A 20969-nucleotide genomic window follows, 5' to 3' on the forward strand; every position below is an offset into this window, starting at 1 on the left:
AGCAATCAATGTGTCGGTTCTCTTCAGTGTGAATAAAGCATTACTGTTTTTTTTTTAAATATTCATGGCAATAAAAGCAATTCAAGTAAACACAAAGCAGGAATCTTATAAATAATAGGCAAGAGTTTTATTTAGGGAGATTTAAAAATACCCCAAAATCACAGTTCATTTTTTGGGACTTCCAATAGAAGAATGGAAAACTGAAATTGTGCTACAGCTACACCTATAGCATTCTTTTTATCATTTTGATATCAATGACATTTGCATTTGGACTAGGGGTGACCTGATAGCAGTAGCCCAGTATTTGAGGTGTTGCCACCAAGAAGAGGGGGTCAACTCATTTTGCAGAGCACCAGAAGGAAAGACAGAAGGGATGGAAGCTAATCAAGGAGAGAAGCAATCTGGAATTAAGGATACACTTCTTAACAGTGAGAACAATTAACTAGTGGAACAAATTTCCTACAGTTGTAGCGGCTTCATCACTGGAGGGTTTTAAGAAAAGACTGGACAGCCACCTGTCTGAAACGGTATGAGGTCTTCTGCTGGAGCAAAGGGTTGGACTAGAAGACCTCCAGGGCCCCTTTCAGCTCTATTCTATTTTATATAGGATTCTATATAGGATTCATTTTTACTAGCAGGTCAACTGTACAATAAAATGCAAACTAAGCTGCATCACATTTAGGTAAACAGGATTTACAGCAAGTCCTAATATTTGTGAGAAATCATACATGATATCTTATGGTCAGCATATTTTGCTTTTTTAAAAAATGCATTATAATAAATAACTAAATACTTAAAGAGTCATGGAGAGTTCATTATTCTGTGTAGTAAGAGAGCTGCAGGGAAAGCCATGTAAAAGAAAACAGCACGTTAAAAATGGAAGACATGTTTATTTATTCATTTACTGATTCAGAAAAGGTAGATGTTATCATGCATTAAGGTTGCATTATGTCTCTCACTTAAGAAAAAAAAAGAACAATATTGCATTAACAACTGTTTTAAAAATCAGCTTCCAGATACCATCCCCAAACCAAATGTAGGTAACAATCTTCACTGCAAAAACTAAACAAAGAACAAGGGTGGTGGGAGAAACAAGCATTCACTGTGTAACAAAACAACATTCTCACCTTCAGCCAGTGCTGCTGTTTTTGTTCCCAATCTAAAAATATAAAAAGAGGAAATGAAAACACGTCCAGTCAGTTTTCAACTAACACTTTGTCTGTTTCTCACCCCCCCAAACAGAACATATTTTTAGTCACACCCGAGTCCCCTTAGCAAATGCACTAAGGTCTAACAGAAGCTTCTAAATATCAAATTTAGCACATTTTCTATATACAGTAGCTACCCTAAATATAATTGCAGATACAGTTAAAATATTAAAAAAAACGGGAGTATATTTTGGCAGATTTTTTCTCCCTCAAAAGAATACTAATCCGGCTGTGGAGAGGGTGACTATGTCATAAATGCTTATCAGTCAATTCTTATTTGGAAGGCGCTTGGATGAAATCTCATCACGCAATTTACCCGGCTTAAGCAGAAGGTCTTAATGCTGATACCATCAACACTTGGGTCAGATATCAGGATGTGAAACCAGCATTTGAAATAAGGATGCAAATAAAGGCTAAGTCATTTCCCCTCTTTCTCCCACTTCACCGTCTGCAATACGACAAGAGACTTTGCTGGCATGTAGGGCACCTATTACTTTTCATACTGTTCAAGTTTAGCATGCATCAAGGAGACTTCAAATGGGAGGAAGGTGGAAAAGAATGGTTGAGAGGGGTAAATCAGCTCACAACATACCAAGTCAACTATTTATATGGAAGTTCTATGCCAGGGGTGTCAAACTCAAGCCCGGGGGCTGGATATGGCCCGTGGAGTGCTTAAGAGTTGGCCCACAGGGCTGCCTTGGAAACCATCAAAGGAGTGGCTCGCGGTGTCTCTGCTAGCGAAAACGGAGTTCGGGAGGGCTGTGTGTGGCGCTCCCAAGCTCTCTTTTCACTGGCAGAGTTGCAGGAGGGCGTTGCAGACGAAAACAGAGATCATGAGCCCATTTTTATTGGCAGAATGCTCGGGCCACCACAGGTGCCCCCGGCACAAGTGAGGTCAAGCTGATCACGCCCATCCCGGCCCCCCAAACACAACCCTGATGTGCCCTCAGTGAAATCGAGTTTGAGTGCCCTGTTCTAAGCACATGATGAGGCAGCCATTTAAAACATCTTCCTGCACAAGATCCAATATATAGTGTATGTCTGGGAGAATTGATGGACAGCAAAAATAGGTTAAATAGACAAACTGTTTTCACATGCAGCTGGAACATCACCTAGTAATTTCAGAAGCAACGAAGCATACAATATGGACAAGAATCTCACTATGTATCCTGCAAGGGGATTTGGGCTGAAATCGGCTTGTTGGCCCTTCATATCCATTTCGTGACAAAAAGAGAATCCGAATCCATTCAAATTTTCCCTCAGTACTTGCACTGTATCAACACTAGAGAAAAATCTTGAGGCAGTAATTGAGTATGCCAAACATTAAGATTGAAGGAAGAGGTTAAAAAAAAAGCACTGGTGGCCCCAATAAGAGATTACTATTTCAGCTACCTCAAAAAAATATGTGGTCCTACCTGCCATAAGAAATTTTATTTGAAGTCTGGAACAGATTTTATGATTGGTATAAGACAAGGTGACAAGATTGGAACAAACTGTATATATTGTGGTTGGACAGAAGGACAGATAATGCACTAAGTAGGCTAATAGTTAATGGTTGAGACTGATGGTGTATAATGTGAATGTATGGTCACTTCGACTCTGCGGTACTGTATTGTTTTAAATGTAAAAATAATAAAAATATATTTCAAAAAAGAAAGAAAGAAAGAAATTTTATTTGAAGGTATCTGGATGAAGGTATCTGGAGTTCTCCTTGACAAAATGTACTATCAGGTTGATCGTATCTGGCTGTACACCGAATGCAATTTCAGATCTGGCACTGACCCTGGGAAAACCATCGTTATATCTTGATGGATGGACCATTCTGAATGATTTGCAAGGGGTGTTGATATCACTGACCATGGTGTTAATTAAACCGCAGCCTCGACACCTATTGTGCATGTGCTTTACTTAACCTTTTGCTTTTTCAAGGGGCAAGTGGACTTTTTGTTGCTGTTGTTTCTTCTTTGAAGAAGTTTCGCTTCTTATCCAACAAGCTTCTTCAGCTCATGGAAGAAGCTTCTTGGATGAGAAGCAAAACATCTATGAAAAGGAAGTCCGGTTGCCGCTTGAAAAAGCACCTTTGGGTTAAGAAAAGCCAGTCCAGGATTCTTGGCCCTGAGATTCCTTTGATGATAGTCTTCTGATATAATGAAGGCTATCTTGACTCCCTCCAGCACACTTGTTATGGAGAGCACAGTGTGGATGAGAGGGAAGATGCAAATGTGGGGCTGGAGCTAAATACAGGGATTACTGCTCCTGTCATCTTATTTATACAAGTACTATTAATGATGATATAGGCCTAGGAATATTCAGGCTCAAAAGTCCAACGACAGACATGGAAGCTCACTGAACGAAGTGAGTGGCATTAGGCTAGCTATAACACAAGATTGTTTTTGTGGGGAATATATATTTACTGTATTTTTCGGAGTATAAGACGCACCAGAGTATAAGACGCACCAAGGTTTTGAAGAAGCAATTTTTTTAAAAAAGTAGATAGGTAGATAGAGGAATAGAGAGGGAGAGAAAGAAATACAATAGGTAGGTAGGGAGAAAGAGAGAGAGAATAGGTAGGTAGGTAGGTAAAGGGAGAGAAAGAGAGAAATAGAGATATACAGTAGGTAGGTAGGGAGAGTGTGTATGCAGGTAGGTAGGTAGAGGGATAGAGAGATAGAAGTAGAAAGAGAGAAATACAGTAGATAGAGGGAGAGAGTAAGTAGGTAGGGAGAGGGCTAGAGAGAGGGAGAGGGAGGGAGAAATACAGTAAGTAGGTAGGGAAAGAGAGAGAAAGTGTAGGTAGGTAGGTAGGTAAGAGGGATAGAAAGAAATAGAGAGAGAAATACAGTAGGTAGGTAGGGAGAGAGAGTAGGTAGGGAGAGACAGAGGGGGAGGGAGGGAGAAATGCAGTAGGTAGGTAGGGAGAGAGAGAGAGAGAGTAGGTAGGTAGGTAGGTAGGTAGGTAGATAAAGGGATAGAGAGAGAGAGAAATAGAGAGAGAGAGAGAGAAATACAGTAGGTAGGTAGGTAGGTAGGTAGATAGGGAGGGAGGGAGGGAGGGAGTGTAGGTAGGTAGAGGGGGAGAGAGAGAAAAATAGAAAGAGATAAGAGGGAGAGAGAGAAATATAGTAGATAGGTAGGGAGAGAGAGAGAGTAGGTAGGTAGGTAGATTTTACAGATGTATTTATCCATGTGCTGGAGAAGGAAACTGCTGACAATCTACAGCACCTCTTTGTTCCTGCTGGCACAGCACTTTTAATTCTCATCAATCAGTTAAAGAGCTTTCCAAAGGGGGGGGGGGAGTTTTTGCACTATGCAAACCTCCCCAAAACGGGCCCATTTTTTTTTCAAATAAAAGGCATGAATAGCCGTGGGGGGGAGCTTGCAGAGTGCTCTGGGGGGGGAGGCCAAAAAGGAGCAAAAAATGGCCCATTTTTCATGAAAACGGGCCTGTTTTCTGTCAAAAAACCTGCACGCATAGTCTTATGGAGGCTTATAGAATGCTGCTGGGAGCTGGGAGGGGGCAAAAAAGAGCCCATTTTTTGCTTATTTCTGCCCTCTCCAGCCCCCAGGAGCTCTCTGAAAGCTTTCATGAGGCTATGCACAACCATTTTGGTGAAGGGGCGGGGCTTCAGGAGGCAAAAAAATGCTGTATTCAGTGTATAAGACGCACCCAGATTTTCAGCCTCTTTTCTGAGGAAAAAGGGTGCGTCTTATACTCCGACAAATATGGGTATACGTGAATTAATGGGCAAACTATCAGCCTTCTGAACTAAATTTCAGGCACAGAAACTTTTCATCTGGTCTTACTCTTTTTTAACCTCTTCTATTTCAAAGTGAAGAGCAAGAGTCTGTCACCTACATCTCTATAACTGTCTGGTTTGGTTCTGCAACCGAACAAGACAGACACAGACTTCGGAGGATAATTAGAACTGCACCAAAAAAACCCCAACCCAATTACTACCAACCTGCCTTCCATTGAGGACCTGCACACTGCAGGAGTCAAAAAGAGGACTGTGAAAATATATACAGATCCCTCACATCCTGGACATAAATTGTTTCAACTCCTACCCTCAAAAACGACGCTATAGGACACTGCACACCAGAACAACTAGACACAAGGACGGTTTTTTTCCCAAACGCCATCACTCTGCTAAAGAAATAATTTCCTCAACCCTGTCAAACTATTCACTAAGTCTGCATCACTATTACTATTAATCTTCTCATCATTCCTATCATCCATCTCCTCCCACTTATGACTGTAACTTTGTGGCTTGTAGCCTTACGATTTCTATTGATTGTTTCCTAGTATGATTTGATTGCTTGTTTGTACCCTATGACTATCATTAAGTGTTGAGCCTTAGGATTCGTGACGAATGTATCTTGCCTTTTATGTACACTGAGAGCCTATCCACCAAAGGCAAATTCCTTGTGTGTCCAATCACACTTGGCCAATAAAGAATTCTATGCTATGCTATTCTATTCTCAAGAGGGTTGCCCCCCCCCCCATTATGCATCTCAGATCATTTAAAGGCATTTTAGAATCCAAATCATACAACGGCTCGTGTATTAAGCAAGAAATCAGTTAAAATCTCCACCACTGCTTGCAACTGGGAACCGAGAGCTATTTGATAAGTCCCTGTCCTCATGAGGATTGGAGTACGATGAATCCAATGTTGCTGACCTTTCAAGCTGTCTCAGTACGAATTACGGTCTCAATTACCTAAATTTGTCAACTGCAGACTCAGGTGCCCAGAGTGGCTCATTTTAGCTTGCTCAGTTTTTAACTTAAAAAGTCATTTGCAAGGCAACATATGCTTTGCCACAGATAAGTGAACACACAAGAAACAAAACTGCACACACCATCATATATTTCCCTACTCTGTACAGCTGGCAGCCCAATTAGACACACTTGCTGAATTCAAACACCGCCAACCGACAGGCACGCATCAAATGTCCCCACATTTTTATTTTATCAGAATTGCTCCCATTAAATACTAAATCACATTCGGCTAGATCATTGCTATGCCCTGATAATGGAATCCCTTCAGTGCACCTGTGAAAATTATAAATAATAACAACGCTCCTACAGACAAGCAGAAAATGTATTTCGGAAACCCCTGCTTTTTGGAGAAGTGAGCTTCCTCCAAACATGGAAAATAAATCATCAAGGTTAAGGGGAAGATAAAGATTCCCCTCGCACTTATGTGCTAGCCGTTCCAGACTCTAAGGGGAGGTGCTCATCTCCGTTTCAAAGCTGAAGTGCCAGTGGTGTCCGAAGACGTCTCCATGGTCATGTGGCTGGCATGACTAAACGCCACGGAACGCTGTTACATTCCTATCAAAGGTGGTTCCTATTCTTCTACTTGCATTTTTACGTGCTTTCGAACTGCTAGGTTGGCAGAAGCTGGGACAAGGAACAGGAGCTCACTCCGTTACGTGGCGCTAGGGATTTGATCCGCCAAACTGCTGATCTTTCTGATCAACAAGCTCAGCGTTTTAGCCTTTCAGAGTGCTAAGTAGAGTGCTGGGGGGGGGGGGGGCAAAAGCGAGCAAAAAACCAGCCCATTTTTCACTCACTTCTGCCCTCCCCAGCCCCCAGGAGCACTCTGGAAGCCTCCTAAAGGCTACGCATGGCCATTTTTGCGAAGAGGGCAGGGTTTTGGGACGCCAAAAATGCTGTATTCAGTGTATAAGACGCACCCAGATTTTCACCCTCTTTTTTGAGGGAAAAAGTTGTGTCTTATACTCCGAAAAATACAGTAACTCCATCTGTAGCACAGGGCTGTGCAAGCTTTTGTTGACAAAGAGCCGTATTTAACATCTTTTGTGTGGCTGGAGGGCATAGTGAGTGGTTTCATGACGTCAAGTGGGTGGAAATATGATTTTATGGCAGTGGGTGAGAGGAGTTTTGAAGTTTCTCTTTATTAAACCATATTAAGGCAATTCCAAGGCTGATATCGCCGTTTTTGAGCAGCTCTTTCTTCTACAACAGCACTGGGGAAAAAATGACTTACGACCTTTTGTCACAGTTGAAACCTCTGCAGCATCCCCACGATCATGTGAACAAAATTCAGAGGCTTGGCAACCGGTTCATACTTTATGACCGTTGCGGTCTCCCAAGGTCATGTGATCCCTTCTTGCAACAAGTAAAGTCAATGGGGCAGCCAGATTCACTCAACAACTGTGTCACTAACTTAGCAACTGCAGTGATTCACTTAACGACTGTGGCAAGAAAACTCATAAAATGGGAAAGGTCATAAAATAGGGGCAAAACTCACTTAACAAATATGAGCCGCGGTGGCGCAGTGGTTAGAGTGGAGTACTGCAGGCTACTTCTACTGACTGCCGACTGCCTGCAATTTGGCAGACCGAATCTCACCAGGCTCAAGGTTGACTCAGCCTTCCGTCCTTCTGAGGTGGGTAAAATGAGGACCCAGATTGTTGGGGAAAATATGCTGATTCTGCAAACCACTTAGGGAGGGTTGTAAAAGCACTGTAAAGCAGTATATAACTCCAAGTGCTATCTCATTTAGCAACAAACATTTTGGGCTCAATTGTGCTCGTAAGTCGAGCATTACCTGTATTTAAAAAGCAAGAACCAGCAGGCATATCCTGAGCTGCTTATCCTAGTGCCACTTAGACATCCTGGAAGAGCCATTCTACAAATGCTTCTTTGCTACCCTGACAAGAGACATTCTTAACCTGCCACATACCCATGAGCCTATTTTGGGTCTGCTTCACATAAAACACTAAGAACTGTTGGACCAAATCTCACATTTACTCATTTCTCTTCCCTTTGCTGTTCCTTCCTCTTTCTGCAAACCAAAGTAGCAGAGCTGAAAATTACCCTTTAAGGCAAATTTCCAGGGGTGGCACAAACTCTAGATTTCTTCTCCAGATGCAATAAAGTAAAACAGGCAACGCTGTGCTGTGGCAAAGTCAGAAACCACAACAGTGAGGCCGAGGGGGAAATGGACATTGAAAACACTTTGAGTCCCATGTGGCCAACAAGGTCTTGCATTGTCATAGCCGCTTTACCTGTGGGAGAAAACCCACCACTATATCTTGTACATCTCCCAGAGTGGAAGGTAATCATTCTCTTCAACTTTTGGGAGCTACATTTTCTGAAATATGCTCAGGTATACATCAAATGGCAACACTGCATTTGGTTTGCAGTATAAACAAGCATACACTTATCAAAATTATCCTCAAGGAAGATCTAGTTATCTAATAACCCTAAACTAGAATAGAATGCAGGCATACAGCCAATAATTGAACTATAATGAAAAGGAAGTCCTACATAGGTAAAGGTAAAGGTCCCCCTCACACATATGTGCTAGTGATTCCCGACTCTAGGGGGCGGTGCTCATCTCTATTTCAAAGCCGAAGAGCCAGCGCTGTCCAAAGACGTCTCCATGATCATGTGGCCGGTATAACTAAACGTGGAACACTGTTACCTTCCCACCAAAGGTGGTTCCTATTTTTTTACTTGCATTTTTACGTGCTTTCAAACTCCTAGGTTGGCAGAAGCTGGGACAAGTAACAGGAGTTCACTCTATTACGTGGTGCTAGGGATTCAAACCGCCAAACTGCCGACCTTTCTGATCGACAAGCTCAGAGTCTTAGCCACTGAGCCACCGTGTCCCACACTCTACATAGGTAAACAACTCTAAGTTAATCATCCATGCTTCTCAAAAAAAAAAAAAAGAATTGCAAGGCGGTAAGTTGGAGGAAGCTCTCCAGTAAGATTGACACAAGGCAAATAGAATTATGTGGAATTGATGTAACCTGATTTTTTCCCCTTTTCAAAAAGGAACAATCCTGCCTTCTAATGCAGCAGCCCCCAACCTTTCCAGGTCTATAGACCAGCAGTGTTGGGGGGGGGGGAGAGAAGATGGGTTGGTTTCATGTGTAGTTTGTGCAAATGCAGCTTTGTGTGATCGCACGCTTGACTGCTGTTGTGCAGCCCACTTCCTAATATGTCGTGGCTCGACACCAGGCTGCGGACCTGGGGTTGGGGACCCCTGTACTAATGGGAATTGCAGTTTATATACTAGGTTTGGGGCGCGATGGCTCAGTGGCTAAGACACTGAGCTTGCCGATCAGAAAGGTCGGCAGTTTGGCGGTTCGAATCCCTAGCGCCGCATAATGGAGTGAGCTCCCTTTACTTGTCCCAGCTTCTGCCAACCTAGCAGTTCAAAAGCAATGTAAAAATGCACGGAGAAGAATAGGAACCACCTTTGGTGGGAAGGTAACCGTTCTGTGCCCCTTCACTGTTTAGTCATGCTGGCCACATGATCACGGAGATGTCTTTGGACAGCGCTGGCTCTTCGGCTTTGAAACAGAGATGAGCACCGCCCCCTAGATTCGGGAACAACTAACACATATGTGTGAGGGGAACCTTTACCTTATACTAGGTTTAGATCATAGCTTTGGTCAGTATTTGAAGCCTTTCACATGGATGGGTATTATTTTTTAATCAATATGAACATTTTGAAGATACATACCAGGTAAACTATGTCTTGAAACTTCTACAGACACTTACTCCTTGCACGGAAGATGCACCAGCTGTTGTATGAAGTCTGGAAAAAAAAGAAAAAAAAATGAAATACAGTAAAACTAAACCATTCAGCTAAAGACCTGTCTAGTGTATATGGTAGCTACTTCAAATAAAATATGCGAGATGTAGACTTATGCAGTAAAATCCACTACCAATTAATTGGTAGTGTAATGAGCATACACAATGGAGGACAGCAGTCTTCATTTCTCTACTGCACAGACTAATGATAAACCCTCAAGAGATTTACACTAGATATTTTGCTTATTTTGTCGAGTGTCAAAACTGTGAAGATAATATGACCCTGATACAGATTCTGCTCTTGAAGAGTTTATGTATTTGACTGTCATAATTACTTTTTTTCCAGAAGGATAAAAAGCAGTCCAGAGAAAAGGGTTACTTCCTCCTTAAAGAGGAAAGACGGAGTAGATCCACACAAGGTCACTAAACTCGAATGCTTCACAGGAAGGAAAGGAAAGTTATCTGAAATATTCATTGTCACAGTAGCTGATTCCAATCTTTCATGACAAATATTTTCAGAATGACAATTGTATCATCCAACGGCATCTAAAAGCACAGATTTAAGACAATACACAATATGCTGCACAATTTCACAAGTCCCACTTCCTCCTCCACAACAGGATTTTCCAGTTTGCCATGATAGCAATAGCAATAATAGCAGTTAGACTTATATACCGCTTCATAGGGCTTTCAGCCCTCTCTAAGCGGTTTACAGAGTCAGCATATTGCCCCCAACAACAATCCGGGTCCTCATTTTACCCACCTCGGAAGGATGGAAGGCTGAGTCAACCCTGAGCCGGTGAGATTTGAACAGCCGAACTGCAGAACTGTGTGATAAATGTGCAAAGACAATGATAAAAAATAAAATAAAGAAAACTGGATCTTTAAAGAAAAAAAATAACACTATAAGCTTACCTTAAATTTATAATACAGTACACTAGGGACTTGCTATATGCATGGGAAATCTGTATTTTCTGCCATGTTGCCTCTACTGCCCATACAATTCATTTAAGGCAATGCTTTATGAAATACTCAAAACAGGAGTGTCCAATCTCGGAAGTTTAAGACTTGTGTACTTCAACTCCCAGAATTCCTCAGCCAGCTAGATTAGCCCAACTCTCTGCCTGAAAAAAAAATCATCTGTGGTTCTCAAATTTGGTAACTGCCAAGATATACAGACTTCAACTCCCAGAATTCCCCAGGCTAGCAAGAATTCTTGCAAGTTCACACAGCTGGAATTGGTTCAGTTTTGGGAAACATTAATTTTACTCCAATACCAATCAGAAAAAAAGTAACAAGCTGGCTGCACCCAAGAGTTCTCAAAACCAACTCATGGTCAGAAAAAATGCATTCCACATATTGGCGTGTTAATATAAATACCTCATTTACCAATAAATCTAGTTAACTTTTTTTGTTTTTGTTTCAACTTCTACCCTCTAAACGACGCTACAGGGCACTTGCACACCAGAACAACTAGACACAAGGACAGTTTTTTCCCAAATGCCATCACTCTGCTAAACAAATAATTCCCACAATACCTTCAAATTTATTTACTAAGACTGTTTTACTATTTTTCTTCTCTTCCTTAGAAGTATTTATATCTTATGACTATAACTATGTTGTTTGTATCTTTACAATTTATATTGTTTTTATTTGTTTCCTAATATGATTTGATAGCTTATTAGTAACCTTGACTATCGTGAAATGTTGTATCTTTTTATTATTGATCAATGTATTTTATTCTCCTTATGTACACTGACAGCATATGCACCAAAGACAAATTCCTTGTGTGTCCAATCACACTTGGCCAATAAAGAATTTTATTCCATTCCTTTTTCTCTTCTCTTCTATCCTATTCTATCCTATTCTTAAAGGATGTTTAAAGATGCTTTCTCCCTTAAAGAATAACATACCGTATTTTTCGGAGTATAAGACGCACCAAGATTTTGAAGAGGCAAATTTTAAAAAAAAGTTTTTGCACTCTGCAAACCTCCCAAAAATGGCCCATTCCCCCCCCCCCCAAAGAAGGCATGAATAACCTTTAGGGGACTTGCAGAGTGCTCCTGTGGGGTTGGGGGGCAAAACCGAGGAAAAACAAAAACGGGCATATTTTTCTTTTTTAAAAAAGGACATGGATAGCCTTTAGGAAGCTTATAGAGTGCTCCTGGGGGCTGGGTGGGGGTGTGGGTACAATGGAGCAAAAAACAGCACGTTTTTTGCTCATTTCTGTCCTCCCCAGTCCCCAGGAGCTCTCTAAAAGCTTCCTACAAGCTATGCATGGCCATTTTATAGCAATAGCAATAGCAGTAGACTTATATACCGCTTCATAGGCCTTTCAGGCCTCTCTAAGCGGTTTACAGAGAGTCAGCATATTGCCCCCAACAATCTGGGTCCTCATTTTACCCACCTCGGAAGGATGGAAGGCTGAGTCAACCCTGAGCCGGTGAGATTTGAACGGCTGACCTGCTGATCTAGCAGTAGCCTGCAGTGCTGCATTTAACCACTGCGCCACCTTGGCTCTTTTGGTAAAAGGGTGGGGTTTTGGGAGGCAAAAAATGCTGTATTCAGTGTATAAGATGCACCCAGATTTTCAGCCTCTTTTTTGAGGGAAAAGGGTGCGTCTTATACTCCGAAAAATACGGTAATCCCCCCACCCAAAAAAAGAAAGAAAAATTGTCATACAATATTTTATAACGGAGCATTTCACTATAGACTCTCCCAATTCTAGAATTGTAAGTCTCCATTCTCAACATCATTTCTAGAGGGGAGATGAATGCGTAGCCCTCCAAATTCTGTTCCCCTGCAACTTAACTGTAGTTACCAGCCCCCATTAACATGCCTGGGTCAGTGATCTAAGTTTAACCAATTTCTGGAGGGACGAATATTCCCCACCCTGCCTGACGGGAACCAAGTGGTTGCCATTTGTTGGTAACTGAATCCCACATTATTCCAGTAATGTTTGAATGATTGGAACATATGGGTTTATTACCCAAGCCATCAAGGGCTGGAGGGGGGGCGCGGGATACAGGCTATGAATAATAGCCATGCAATGGCATTTACTCAGCCAAAGTTGTTAGCGATCCATATCCAGATGAAAAGTAACAACCGTGACAAGTGGAAAGATCAAATTAGGCCTTGTTTTCACCAGTTTTAAGTCTGACACCGTTCAGTCCGCTTGCTAGGGACTTTATTATGACATCAGCTTTCAGGAACCTGTGACCATTTTGCCAGCTGCAATGGGGTATATTATGCTGAGAAGAGAGCTTATGTGCACTAGGGATATGCAAAACAGTTCAGGGAGTTGCTGGTGGTTTTTATCAGAAGGGAAATATGGCGGTCTTTCCCAAAATCCATCCCTTTTTTTTTTCACTTAGTCCTCAACTTAGGCCCATAATAGAATCTGGAATTTCCTTCGGTTGTAATCAGGGTACCCATGTGCCCAACCCGATTACACAAAACATTCTGGGGCAGTCATTAAGCGAAACCCATGGTCTGTGATGAGCATTTTTGCCGAAACACAGAAATAAGTGAGCCACGGTGATGCAGTGGTTAGAGTGCAGTACTGCAGGCTACTTCTGCCGGCTGCCGGCTACCAGCTGCCTGCAATTTGGCAGTTCAAATCTCACCAGGCTCAAGGTTGGCTCAGCCTTCCATCCTTCCGAGGTGGATAAAGTAAGGACCCAAATTGTTGGGGGCAATATGCTGACTCCGTAAACCGCTTAGAGAGGGCTGTAAAGCCCTGTAAAGTGGTATATAAGTCTAAGGGCTATTACTAAATGACAGTTTCCACAAAAACCATCATGCAGCATGGTCACATGACCATGGGATGCTGCAAATAGCTTTAAATACTGGCCAGGTGCTGAGAACTGAAAAATCATGTGACCTTTGGGGAGGGCGGAGTCACAACTTCGTACTGGATTGTATGTACCATCTGTGTGTGTGTGTGTGTGTGTGTGTGTGTGTGTGTGTGTGTGTGTCGCTTCTCATCTAAAAAGCTTCTTCAATTCAGTTCAGTTCTTGCATGAGGCGAAATGTCTTCAAAGAAAAACCAGAAAGTGCAGTGGCCTGTTGAAAAAGCATTTTGGGGGAACTGTTGTTGCCTGCCAGTGGAGCTGGCAGCAGTGAGAAGGTTGGGGAGGAACATGGGTCAGTCCTGGAGTCTGGGGAAGGCTCTGATGAGGGCTCTGTGTTGGAGGCAGAGAGGGGGCCAGGGCCGTATGCCAGTTATCAGCTGCCTTCAGAGTCAGATATCAGTGAGGCAGACGAACAGCTGAAGCCTGTTCCCAGTGTGCACATGCACAGAGTTGCCAGATGAAGGGAACAGCTAAACAACAGGGGTTAACTTGGGAGTAAGGCCACAGATGGACAATAGATGGCCCCTCCCATAGGAAATAAAAGAGGAGTGAAAGGAGAGTGGGCTTTTGCAGGAAACAATTCGTTCATTCATTTCAAGAGTGTGAAGATCTGTCCGTGAATCTCAGAAACTCTGTGCCAAGTCTTTCCTTGCATAGCACTGCGTTTGGAAACTATTTACATGGCAGCTTTCCAAGCTAGATAAGGTCTGTGGTCATAAATAAATTCACATTTGAAAGACTGTTTACCAGGCCTTTGCTGAACATGAATGAGCGGAATTAACATTCGTTTAATAAAAGGGGGTTTGCTAGGACCAGGGATCTGCTTCATGCTTTTTGAGGAAGCCTACGTCAGAACAGGGACAACCCTGACCTGGATGACTGAGAATTTCCATGGACATCTGACTTTACAGTGGAGTGATGGAGAAACTGAAGCCTCTGAGTTCCAAACAAGCATTTGTGCTCATCAGCTACTGCGATTCGAGGTTGAAGGGGTATAATCCCTCATGCTCACAGGAGGATGGGACAATCTTGAGGCATTGGACAGCATCTATCCGGAATGGTGAAGGATCTCCTGCTTAGGGAGGGGAGGTTAGACTAGAAGACCTCCAAGGTCCCTTTCAACTCTCATTTGTATTCATTGAGCAAATATTCCCACCCAGCAGCAGCTAAGATTCAATGGGGATTCTCCAACAGTCCAAGTCCACCAATCTCAACCTGTGGCAACAAACTTGCTTCCTCACCAAAAGAAAGACAGGCCCTGTTTGCTAAAAGCCAACTGAAGTTTAGTAATCTGAATAAAGACCTATTTAAATCTGTTTGGAGATAAGAGCTATGAGATGACCGTCCGTCCTTACGGAGTGGACTGAGTCGAAAGCTGGGTGTGCCTAGCAACAAGGGCATGTCTTAATAATCTTCAACAGACTCAGTCCAATCAGTGAGCAGACAAAGTCAACCCATGCCTGGATGCTATCTCCACCTCAATGGAGAATACTATGTTCTGCATTACCTCAGTGGAGGAAGGTAAGGGGGCAGACCCATTCCATTCCACACCCATCTAAATTTCATTGAAATTCACCTATCATCCGCCTGCCTCTTCAAATTCCCACAACCAACTGCCATGGCTTACCTAAACAAGCAGTCCTCAACTTACAACCCCCCCCCAGTTGAGACCAGAATTTCAGCCATTAAGCACTGTGGTCATTAAACAAGTCACCATGGGACTGGCGCCGATGTTATGAACATTTTTACCATAGTTGTTAAGTGAACCACGTGGTCATTAGGCAAATCTGGGTTCCCCAACTGAGTCTGCTTCTTAAAAGCTGGCTGGGAAGCTGGCTGCAAATCACGATCATGTGACGGAAAGACACGGCAACCTGTCATAAATGTGAGTCGTTTGCCAAGTGATCACGTGACAAGTGTGATGGTTGCGAATTTGAGAATGGATCTTAAAGTCACTTTTTCTAAGGCTACTGAAACTTTGTTGTAAAATGAATGAATGTAAGTTGAGGACCTTCACCCACAGCCAAGAACAATGCTGTTTTAGCCCCAGTCTCAGACCCTGAGAGTTAATTTTAAAGCAATCCCTCAATGGACAGGCTGGAATTTATTTTCTGCCAAGAAACCCTTTTGCCTTGGAGGAGGTAATTAATTTGAAAGAGTTGTTTGTTGACTTGCTGGAGAGATCAAAGCTACAGAGCCAGTCTATTAGTAACCCCCCCCTTCATTTTCCATTCAATTAGCATACCTCCAGGGCAAAGTAGATCTATATTGGGGTACTTAATTCAAGAAAGGCAGCAGGAGAGGAGGAAATTTGATTGCATAATCATAGCATCAAAATCTCGTGAAATATTAGTACTGTTTTATAAAATTTTAGTAAGACCACACTTGGAATGGCTGCATCTAGTTTTGGTCATCACATTACAAAAAAAAAAAGACATTGAGACTTTGGAAAAAGTGCAGAGAAGAGCAACTAAGATGATTAAAGGCCTGGAGACTAAAACATATGAAGAATATTTGCAGGATTTGGGTATGGCTAGAAGGACCAGGGGAGACATGATAGCAGTGTTCCAATGTCTCAGGGGCTGCCACAAAGAAGAGGGAGTCAAGCTATTCTCCAAAGCACCAGAAGGAAAGACAAGAAACAATGGATGGAAACTGATACAGGAGGGAAGCAACCTGGAATTATGGAGAAACTTTCTAACAGAGAGAACAATTGACCAGTGGAACAGTTTGCCTTCAGAAGATGTGGATGTTTCATCACTGGAAGTCTCTAAGAAGAGGTTAAACAGCCACTTGTCTGAAATGGTATAGGGTCTCTTACTTGAGCAGGGGGTTGGACTAGAAGACCTCCAAGGTCCCTTCCCACTCTATTCTGATTGAAAGAGAGGGAAGGAATTGCTTCCTATTCTTTGTTGTACTGAATGCCAGATAATTGGGCTACCAAATGCCTCTGTTGATCTGGCTAGGCTAGCCAAGAGAAGGACCAGGGGAGGCAAGATAACAGTGTTCTAATATTTGAGGGGCTGCCACAGAGAGGAGGGGGTCAAGCTATTTTCCAAGGCGTCAAGTACAAGTGAAGAGGTGTCAAGTACAAGTACAAGTATTTTCCAAGGCACCCGAAGGCCAGACAAGGAAGCAATGGATGGAAACTGAACGAGGAGAGATTCAGCTTAGAAATAAAGAGAAATTTCCTGACAGTGAAACCAATCAACCAGTGGAACAGAAATTGCAGGAGCTTCATCATTGGAGGCTTTCAAGAAGAGACTGGACTGCCATCTGTCAGAAATGGTGTAGGGTCTCCTGCTTGGGCCGGTGGTTGAACTAGATGACCTACAAGGTCCCTTCCAACTCTGTTAATCTGCAAATCTGTTTAGCCTCCAACTTCTGGGTGAAAAGGAAGGAGCGAGAAACTTACACTGTTTCCGATGCTGGAAAAACCACCTGAAAACAGTTTTAAGTTTTTGTTTTGGTGAAACAGCAAAACCAGGTTTTTAGCTTGGGCCTCTTCAACCACAAGCAATCTGAGCAGAACTTTCAATGTGCCATGTGTTATTTTTTTTCAGGACTGTCATTTTTGACTTACAGCACCGATGTACACCTAGAGAAGTCTTAGGGGAGGTGGCCACCATGAGGTCAGCGATACCCGAACACAAAGATGCCAACAGTAATAGATATCTAGAGAGCAGCTAATCACAAAATAGCTGCTGGCAGTGACAGACATTCCTGCACCCGACAGCCTAATCCTTATGAGAGAGCATTATTATCTTGCGCTCGCTGAAGATTTTAACAGCTGAACCTTGGACAGAACTTTCACTGTCTGGCACTAAAGCTTTTAAAAGAAGAAATTCAGTGTGGATTCACCCTCTATTCATAGCCTACTGAGATCAGGAGCAGCGTTAAAATATATTTATTATGGTATCTCTATGTTGCTTTTCCATTGGTCCAAAATCATTTGCTCGGTGATTAAAGCAGAAGGGTTCAACTTTGATCTCTTTTAAGACTTATGGACTTCGACTCGAAGTCCATAAATCTTAAGGTTGGACACACCTGGATTAGAGCACATAGATCAGAGATAGCGAGCCTTTTTGGCACCGAGTGCCCAAACCGGAACGTGCGTGCATATGCCAGAGCACCAGAAAACCCAGACTGGCTGGCCAATGTGCGCATACCTGTTTTTTTGGCCATTTTGAGGCTGTTTTTCAAGCCATTTTCCAGTGCCCGCAAAGACCAGCTGGCCAGCACATTGGAAACCTGAAGAGAAGCTGGCGATAGTATGTGGGGGCTCTGCTCTGCATGCCACCTGTGGCACATGTGCCATAGGTTCGCCATCACGGATATAGATGTTCACATACAGGTATAGGTAGTTCTCGACTTATGACCAGTCATTTAGCAACCATTTGAAGTTACAACGGACCTGACCTAGATATTAAGCCCTTTTGTCTGCCATATTTTGGGCACATGGCAACCAGCCAGCATTGATGGCCCTCTGCAGTGTCCCACAATCACAATGTTTCATCCAGAAACTGGTGTTTGCTTCCAGTTTCCAGAAAAAAAAATATGGCCCATTGCAAACAATGGGTTCATTTAGGGATCATGTTTACTTAGTGACCACCACCAAGAAGGATGTAAAATGAATCACGGTAATGAGATAATGACACACTTTACAAACATGATGACGTACGGCGGAAATGACTGACAGTTATGGTTGTAAGTTGAGGACTCTCTGTAGTCCTCATTTAGCAACCGCATTTGGGACCGTTAACCTGGTTGTTAAGCAAAAGAGTCACTAAGGAAAATGAAACTGCATATTACCATTTTATTTTAGTTTTGGTTTGCTTTATAGACCCTGCATGGGTTACAAATTTGAGGACTGCTTGCAAAATTCATTTTTTTATCACCAAAACTGCAAATGGTTGCTAAATGAGACGGTTGATAAAAAGGATTACATGCAATATTAAAACGGTTATTACACTGATTTTTTTTATCATAAGTGACTAATTAAGGGGCAAAGAAGAAATGCAGAGTATAGCATACATTAGATGAATTTATTGCAAGTATATATTAATACTGGATGTATATATCTTCAAAAAAATAATCTCCCCATGACTCTAATTAATTTTGCTTTACATTCCAATTAAGAAATTGGGTTTCTGCAAACTATATCAAAATCATTTCTAAAAATCATGAAACTCTATTACTGAATTACCTAAAAAAACTTCCTACAAACCCTTTTAATGCGTTAAATTAAAAAAAAAAAACACTACAAACATCCAGGAACAGCAAATCCAATTCTCTTTAATGCTACTCATTATCAATAGATCTTTTACACACATTCTCCCCCACACACATTCTCTTCCTCCCCAGAGATAAGGGGAAAGGGTGACCATTTCAATTTGCAAATACTTGAATAATGAGTGTTCTCCAAGCATGATAAATGAGCACACATTTGGTTAAAAAAGTACTTACAACCCACTCAGAAGCGGAGATAAATTATCATCACCTTTACAGGACAAAGAAATGAATCTAAAGCACAATTATAGCAACATTTGATTATCAGGGGGAAAAATCCACAATGTGTAAATATCATAATATTATTATTAGGGTTGGTCGCCCAGTCAGCCAGATGTCTAGACTGGATTTGGCAGTTTTATTGTCCACCTATCGAGTTGAGATAGGCAGATGTTTTTTTGACAAAGTTGAAGATATCATTACAGATGTTAAACTCGTCTGAATAAACTTTTTATTTTTGGCAACTGATTGATAGGGATTTTTGTCAATTGTTCAAATGGTGCTCACAGGTTTTGGAATTGCATCCAAGGTGTCTATTACTATAGGTAGTCCTCGCCTTACGACTACAATTGTGCCCAAAATTTATGTTGCTGTTGCAGTGAGACAGTTGTTAAGTGAGTTTTGCCCTGTTTTACTACCTTTCTTGCCACCGTTGTTAAGTGAATCACTGCGGGAGTAACACGGTTGTGAAGTGAATCTGGCTTCCCCATTGAGTTTGCTTGTCAGAAGGTCTCAAAAGGGGATCATATGACCCCAGGACACTGCAACCGTCATAAATACAAGTCAGTTGCCAAGTGTCAGAAACTTGATCATGGGGATGCAGCAAAATGATTGTGTGAAACATGATCCTGAGTCGCTTTTTTCAGTGCTGTTGAACGGTCACTAAATGAAATGTTGTAAGATTATACCTGTATTGCACCACCTTTGCTTTCTTTTGCCACTCACTCTACTTCTATTTGTAAATATTTATCATTTGGGTACCTGTTCTGAACCCCTCATCCCACACCAAAACACTCCAAGCCAAAGATACTTTATGGAATTTATTCACAGACAGACAGGTCCTTGGCAGCAAACCAACAGATAAGCCGGGGCAGCAATCCAGCCAAGCTCACAGTACTGTTCATCAAACATTAGTTAATGCGTTGACTTCTGCAAAAAGGGCGTGTGCACAAGCCATCCTTTTACTGTCTGGAGAGGAGCCTAATGACCACCAGCTGAGTGCAATTACCTCCTGTAACTGCACAACTGTTCCTGACGCCTATTAGCTCTTTGGTGCCGGGCAGCCAGGAACAACTCACTGTTGGCGTCCGGATCACTCTCCCTTGTCTCCTCTACACTGGTCCAAGGCTCAGGCGCTTCCAGGGTCCTCCACATCCTCCAGAGCCAACTCATAGGGCCCCTCGCTGTCGGAGTCTGGTGGCAGCTCCAACGGCTCCTGCTGGGCCACAACAGGTACCTTAGAACAGTGGTCACCAATTGGTGGTCCACGAGAAAATTTTGGTGGTCCGCAGAAAAATTATTTGCATTTTTTTCTATTGCACGAAATCAGGGGTCCTCAAACTATGGCCCCTGGGCTGGATACGTGCAATGAATGCTTGCATGGCTGGAGAAAGTCACCCCCTTCGGGGTCTTTTTGTGTGGATCTGAACAGGGCAGAAATTCTGACTTGGGGTCTGCTTCAGCCTCCTGGTGTGGGGCTTTGGGCGAAGGTTGGAGGGAAGTGCTGCTGGTGGCAAAGAGCCAGAGGGCCTCGTTTCAGTGGGACTGCATCATGACCTGGAACTGGCTGACCATCTCAGCCCAGTGAGCCTCCAGGGCTGGCACCTGGCCTTGCACTCCCGCAGATCTGCTTGGAAAATCTATGCTCGTAGTCTTCGTGAGATGCTTCTGCTGAGCCTCCTTCTCAGATCCAATTTGAACTGAGCCAGCTGTTTTGCCAACTCTTTCTCGTGGTGGTTGCTTAGCTCCAACAACTGCTTCCTGTTGGGGCCCCAAGGAGCCTGGGCGGGCAGGCGAGGAGTGGCTGGGAGGGGAGGGGCGAGT

General features: G+C 42.7%; 1 protein-coding gene across 2 annotated transcripts in view; it reads right to left on the reverse strand.

The window, feature by feature from the left end:
* CYRIB (CYFIP related Rac1 interactor B) overlaps positions 1–20969 on the reverse strand; it is a 113357-nt gene that overhangs the window by 37509 nt on the left and 54879 nt on the right. For both annotated transcript variants that reach the window (XM_032223329.1, XM_032223328.1), the window contains exons 2-3: positions 9713–9787; positions 1128–1159 (exon numbers count right to left, since the gene is read on the reverse strand). The gene's annotated coding sequence lies outside the window, so the exon portion shown is untranslated. The remainder of the gene's footprint in view (positions 1–1127; positions 1160–9712; positions 9788–20969) is intronic.

Source organism: Thamnophis elegans, chromosome 8 (genome assembly GCF_009769535.1).
Source record: "Thamnophis elegans isolate rThaEle1 chromosome 8, rThaEle1.pri, whole genome shotgun sequence".
NCBI classification, from domain to species: Eukaryota; Metazoa; Chordata; class Lepidosauria; order Squamata; family Colubridae; genus Thamnophis; species Thamnophis elegans.